Source organism: Theropithecus gelada, chromosome 1 (genome assembly GCF_003255815.1).
Source record: "Theropithecus gelada isolate Dixy chromosome 1, Tgel_1.0, whole genome shotgun sequence".
Taxonomy (NCBI): domain Eukaryota; kingdom Metazoa; phylum Chordata; class Mammalia; order Primates; family Cercopithecidae; genus Theropithecus; species Theropithecus gelada.
In genome coordinates, this window is record NC_037668.1 from 14,356,339 (window position 1) to 14,363,534 (window position 7,196).

The following is a 7,196-nucleotide window of genomic DNA, read 5'->3' on the forward strand; positions in this document are numbered from 1 at the left end:
AAACCAACTCTTCGTGCACATCGATCTCTGACTTTTGGCCTCCAGAACTTTGAGGAAAAAAAAAGTCTGTTGTTAAACCATCCAACCTTTCATATCTTTCTATGGCAGCCTGAGCTGACTAACACCCTTGGTAGGTGGGGGACATTCACCTTATTGGGCTACACAATGTGAAATTAAAGTAACTTCAGCAATAGGTACCATCTAATTTCATTGTATAGACACCGTGTCTTTTGCACTAATATTGCCTTTTTTAGTTGTATGTGTATTGATGCCTGGGCCTAGCATTACAAGACCAGTCGAAATGGGAAGAAAGAAAAGAAGGTGGGAAAGATACCAAGTTCCATAATTGCATCCTCTACCCACATCCAGTTCTCAGAATCTTTTCCACTGGAGGCCGCACCTGTGTACCCCCTCAAATTCAATCTGAGCACATAATCATTTAGACAACCAAGGCAACTTTTCCAATTTTCAGCATCACATGCTTGGGGAAACAAGTATTTCAATCACTAATTTAAATATTCATTGAGATAACTGTTCTGAGGTTGATGAAAAATGTGGTGTATCCATGTACTGTTGCCTTCTCCTGGGTCAAGAGTGTTGTCTTTACTCTGTTGGCTCACATTTGACCAGAAATTGTAGTCCCAGCAAATCTTAGTAGCTGCTCAGGAAGCCTGTTTTAAGATAGACCCAAAGTTAAGATTACCCAAACTCAATCTTGTTCTAAGACTAGTATACTGATTGAGGAGAAAGAGCCTCATGATAAAAATTCAACTAGAGCTGTGGGTGACAGTTGTGTGTCTCCTACTAGTCTGGGCCCAGGTTTCTCTTGAGCACCTAATGAATAGGCTCATTTGTAGGGATCGTCAAGGTGTTCACTATGTCTACCTCAGAGCCTCAAAAGAAGTGATCAGCTAACAGAATTTGTGTAGTATCCTGAAGGGAAATTAATCCAGAAACAGAGGAGAATATAAAGATTTTTTAAATCAGACATGTGATTCAACAGTAGTTTAAGATGTAGAAATCTGTAAGAGACAGTTATTCCCACTCTAATGACAAGAAAAAGCTGTATGGTCTGCGAAATCATGTGTTTTGATCTCACCAAAGAGCGAAGTTGCAAAGCAACTGAAGTCCAAAGCATGAGACACCCACTATAGAAGGACAAACACATGAAGCGGTTCATCATCTTTGACAGATAATGGAAGGAAAAGATGGCAGCCATAAATGTTGGTTGGAGATAATCTCTGAAGTTTTCATCGTTTCTTAAAGGCCAAGTGTGAACTATTGTGACAGCTTAGAATCTCTGAGAGTCCCAGATACGTAGCATGTTTTTTGCCCATTTGCTGGGTCTTTACTCTCAAATCCTAAGTGCTGACAAGACACGCGTGGCAGGGAAAGCAAATTTCTTGAGTTTGCCACAGTGATGTAGGCATATAGGTCATTATCAGCCACCACCAGAGTACAGGTACAATACCTGGTTGCTTCTCTCACATGAAACAAAAGGCATCTACCACTGATGCTGGAGCAAGGAACCACTCCAACCCTTGGCCCCAGGTATAGGCCAGCTGCTGCGGTAGAGTTAGACACAAAAGCTGTCTATACTGGACAAGGGGAGGAGATGTGCTCTTGCCCAAGACTTCCCATCATTGGAAGGTAGAGTTCCAATACCCCAAGGGGATGTCACAGGAACACTAGGACTCAGGCATCCATGGCCTGAGGTTTGGTATTCAATGCAATCAGTAATATGAGTTGGCTTCAATCAATCAATTGAGTTGGTTGCAGACCCTTTCCTTTAATGAGGAAAACCTGTGATGTGGGTACAAAGTTTCCACGTCCAGAAAGATTGGCCTTGTCCTTAAGGATATTATATTGATTGGGATTTCTCTCAGCCTCCTTAAGTTGTGTTTACCATTATTAAAATTAAGTGACATTCACTTGGATTAAGTGGTAATAAAAACAAGATGTGAGAATTTCTAGTGATTTTTGATCCCAAGCCTGGTATCACTGTTGGGCCTTCATGTGTGTACTTGAAAACAAAACATGTACAATTGTTGCACTGGTTTGAAGATTTTAATGGTGAAAGCAACCTAATCAGTAATCAGTACCATATCTAGAAACCAATCTTGGAAATATGTGATTATGCTCTTTTAAAATAGCTGAAAAGAAGGCTGGGTGTGGTGGCTCATTCCTATAATTTTAGCACTTTGGGAGGTCAAGTCGGGCAGATCACTGAAGGCCAGAAGTTCAAGGCCAGAAGCCTGGCCAACACGGCAAAACCCGTCTTTACTAAAAACACAAAAATCAGCTGGGCATGGTGGTGCCCACCTGTAATTCCAGTTACTCGGGAGGCTGAGGCAGGAGAATCCGTTGAACCCAGGACTCGAAGCTTGAGGTTGCAGTGAGCTGAGATCCTGCCAGTGTACCCCAACCTGGGTAACAGAGGGAGATTCTGTCTCAAAATAAATAAATAAAATAGTGGAAAAAAAAATGACTGTGTGTTTATTCTCACTTTGTTCTTGTTTTGTTGTATAGTATTTAAATAAAAGGAGATTATTTATCCTCATACTGAAGTTCCAAAACTGGTATTTGCATTTAGCATTTTGTTCAATGATGGAGAAAAAATTTAATTGTCTTACTTTAAAAAGTTTGGCATAGGTTCTGTCACCTTTTTGATGCTTTCTATCACAGTTCTGTCATTAGAATGCTGGCAACTAGTTACATGCAAGGAGTATCCTAACCACTTTAATACAGTGGTTTGAAGTGCTGCAGGCAGTAACCACTGGACACCAAATCACAGTGTTTTTATTGGTGACATGAGAGGGAAATAGAACTTTCTGCAGTACAAATGTCCTATTAACTAATCCTTGTGCTGTTAGCTTACAGGGCTTTGACTCCTGGGTCTGAAAAAGGCAATTTCTCCTGCTAAATCTTGAATATTGACACCAATGAAGGCCTCATCTTCAGACCCTGGGGAAGGTGACAATTAAAATGAACTGCTTTCATGAGAAACGGAACCAGAAATTGAAACCATTCAATCCCTCTAGGCCCAACAATCCCACATGTCCCCTTTTCCACCTCATGCCCCCTCTTCCTCTAGACAGAAGAGGTGGGCACATGAGAATTGTAAGGCCGGAGTTTGAGGGATAAGTTTAATTCAGAGACTTTCTTTCTTTTCCTTCTTTTTTTTTTTTTTTTTTTTGTATTTTTGGTAGACACAATGTTTCACCATATTGCCCAGGCTAATCTCAAACTCCTAAGTTGAAGTGATCTGCCCACCCTGGCCTCTCAAATTCAGATTTTCTGTAAATTAGACATTACACTCGGGAGCACACTGATGCAAGGCCAGCATCTGGGCCCATGTATCGAAATAGCAGGGTTTTCTAGAGCATTTATCTACTCTTAAGTTGAAAAGTATGAAAGGTTATGAAAGGTTTTTGGAACTCTTACCTCATGGTCAAACTGATTAAAGTTAAATTTGTGTATAAGGTTTTATTAAAATTAGCTTTAACATGTTAATACACCACACAAAGGTAAAATTTGGTTTTCTCTTTTGATCAAAATGTTTGTGTAGTATTAATAATAGATAAAATATTTTTGTTTACTTTCAAAGTAAACTGCAGGGCAAAAGAAGGAAGGGGAGAGACAGATACACATGGCCTCATGTTGTCTTCATTAGCACTTACTGTTCAGAAAACTCAGCCTCCTTTCTAGCAAAGGGTGAACATTTTTGTTTTATCATTTTGTCGAAATGATTGACTATTCTAAGGTGACCTGTGATCCTATTTTGTGGTATCAAGTGTCTCAAAACTTTGATATCTGGCAAACTTTCTAAGAGTAAAGTTTCTAAATTCAGCCCTTTGGACCTCAAATTAACTTTTTGGATATTTTAGGTTCTTGAAGCTCAAGAGAGATATATTAAGCTTCTTAGGCCTATTTGTTATGCTAGAATTATGCACAATTATGCATAATTTGAATTATGTCAAATCTGAGGTGGTGTTTCACTTCCTTTGGGTTCTGTTGACACAGATGTGTTGTTAATGTGTGTTCCAGGATTGTATGAGATTCCTAGAGTTCAGATGTGCTGTCAGTAATAATTATGATTATTATGTTAAATTGTTGTATGCCACAGAAACAACAGAATTCACTTGTCAACTGTGTCTGTAACTATGGCTGTCTTAAGGCTTTTGTCATCCACAATTGTTGTTTTGCTTTGATTCTTCTCAAAAAGTGACTTAAAATCAGTTACAGTCCAGGCCTTGCTTCTTTGGGGGAAGTCCATAAAAAGGACTCTCGGATGGAGGTTTCTGGTAACTTTGGAGATTGTGCCATTGAACTAAAGAGAAAATTTCCAGGGCACTAATAGACAGGCTGATGTGTTCATAGAGATTGCTAGCTGAATAGGACACAGAGCAGGAGTTGATTGCATGGATTGAACTAATAGAGGACTGAAATAAGTTTTTATGGCCTTTGTTGCAAACATTGTTGATTCTTCAGAGTCTGGAGAACTTGTTTCCTTTTGAGCTATTTATAGCCTGCAACAATTGAGTAGAATAGTCTTCTAAACGGAATTTGAGGCATATTTTTCTCTCTCTGCCGAATTTCTCCAGAATTTGTAAATTGAATATTCTTAACTTGTGACAATGTGTTTGTTTGCAGAAGTTCAATAAGATTCTGTTTTCTTTTATAATGGGACACAGGTGGAGGAATTGATAATTTTCCCAGGGCTTTACCTGAAATGGCGTTGTGAAATGTTCCAGCAAAGCCCATTTAGGAAAGCCTATATGAACAATGATTCTTGCTGCACTTTGTGTGGGTAATCAGGCCAAGTATAGGGGACTGAAGCTTCTTTGGCAGGTACGTTGGTCCTACTGTGTTTTGTCTTTAGTGGAAATGGGGGACTGGAGAGAGGAAGATTGTGTTTCAGGAGAAACTACAGTATTAGATAAACGTTTGATTCCTGGGTGGCCATGCATTCACCCATGGTGTGGAGCTGCCCAGGATGCCCCTTCTCCACATGACGCAGCCAGAAAGATCGACGACCAAATTCCCCATGATTGAGGAACTGACAAATAGAAAGTGGGGACTGAAATTGACCCAATAGTCCCACAGACAGTGTTTTTGGACAAACATAGAAATTGACCCTTCTGGTCTTAAAGCTTGAAATTTACATTTGTTTTATCTGAGTTCCTTCCTCAGGAAAGGACCCTCAGGGCTCTCAAAAAGCATCATAGACCTGAAACTCAGCAGATCACAGCCTCCAGACAATGAGATGTCAGTCCCCTCACTCATCATGAATGCTTCCTCACCCCTCCCTAGTTCCTCTTTTCCCACCCACAATTATGTTTATTCCCTGCTACATAGACCCCTCACTTTAGTTGACCAGGGAGATTGATTCGAGACTGATCTCCCATCTCCTCAGCTGCAGCACCCAATTAAAGCCTTTTTCCTCAGCAATACTCGATGTCTCAATGATTGGCTTTCTGTGAACTGAGAAGCAGGGCCTCGGCTGAACTCCTGGGCTTTCAGTAACAATACATGTGCGCTTTTAAAGACTGCAATTAATGGGTCATGATATATTGAGAAATTGGAATGGCATCAACTTGGCCAATTTTGAGAAAACACACTGTGCTTAAATATCAGGGCCCTGTCTCCTGACCTCGACAGTATATGGCTGATTTTGAGTCATAGTAGGAGAGTATGGCCTGGTTTGAGTGTTTTATAGAGATGTACAACATGGCTGATTGCTTTTATTTTAAATCCAACAAATCTCCATTTCTGGCGAGAAAATTTTGTTAAAACCAACCAACCAAGCAAACATAGAAGTATATGAAGAAAAAAATAAAGGATTCTGTGCTTCCCAATCTCACTGGATTGCTGTCTTCTATTATATACTACAGGGAGGAAGGGGGCAATGTGCCCAGGAAGTACCATGTCCTGTTTTGACAATCATCTAGCCTCCTTGGGCAAACAGAAAAGAAGGAAAAGCGTAAAGAAAATAACAGAAATTTTACAGCTATTTCATCTCTGGGCTGGGCACGGTGGCTCACACCTGTAATCCCAGCACTTCAGGAGGCCAAGGCTGGCGAATCACTTGAGGTCAAGAGGTCGAGAGCAGCCTGGCCAACATGGCGAAACCTCATCTCTACTAAATATACAAAATTTAGCCTGGCATGGTGGCCATTGCTTATAATCCCAGATACAGGGGATTACAATCAGCTGAACCCGACAAGACGGAATTTGCAGTGAGCGGAGATCGCCCACTGCCACTGCCACTGCACTGCATTCCAGCCTGAGCAACAGGAGACTCTGTCTCAACGGCAAGAAAGAAAGAAAGAAAGAAAGAGAGAGAGAGAGAGAGAGAGAGAGAGAGAGAGAGAGAGAGAGAGAGAAAGAAAGAAAGAAAGAAAGAAAGAAAGAAAGAAAGAAAGAAAGAAAGAAAGAAAGAGAGAAAAGAAAGAAAGGAAAAGAAAAAAGAAAAGAAAAGAAAGAGAAATTTCATCTCGGCACAGGAAACTGCGACCGAGGCTTTAAGGAAAGAGAGAGAGAGAGAGAGAGAGAGAGAGAGAGAGAGAGGGAGAAAGGGAGAAAGAGGAAAGAGAAAGAGAGAGAGGAAGGGAGGGAAGGAAGGAAGGAATTTCACCTCGGCACAGGTAACTCTATGACAGAGGCTTCAAGGGCTCTTCTCTGGCCCTAAACCCAAGTGGATTTTGCCTCATTTTCCGAGATGCAAATGAAATGATAGAAGTCGATCAAAGGAGAGGGCAGAGAGGAAGCAAGAGGGGTGGCTCTTCTTGCAGGTCCACCTTCATCAAGTGTTGCTTGTGGGATCAAAAGAAATGTCTTGACACGGGTAGGTGGGAACTATTGCTACTTATTAGGAATTCAGACTACTGCAGCAAGTTTGTATTGCGTGGTTCCATGGTGTAATGGTGAGCACTCTGGACTCTGAATCCAGTGATCCGAGTTCGAGTCTCGGTGGAACCTTACTGTTTAATCAGGATGATAGTGCCGTCTTTTACTCCCTAAATGGAATGGGGATTCTGCTGACGTTCAGAAGCTCTGCGCTGCAGGCCTCCGTGTCCCTTCTGCTACCTCTGTCTGAGCCTCGCGATGTCGCCCGTGCTCTTCGTTCCCTCTTCCTCTCCCTCTTCGGTGTTCCGGGTCCCAGAAACCGGGTTCTCGCAGTGGCCCCGACCACA

General features: G+C 41.5%; 1 non-coding gene across 1 annotated transcript; it reads left to right on the plus strand.

Moving 5' to 3' along the window:
- The first annotated feature begins 6,909 nt into the window (after positions 1–6,909).
- TRNAQ-CUG lies at positions 6,910–6,981 on the plus strand. The gene has a single exon. It is a non-coding gene; the product is annotated as a tRNA-Gln (tRNA).
- Positions 6,982–7,196: the final 215 nt, after the last annotated feature.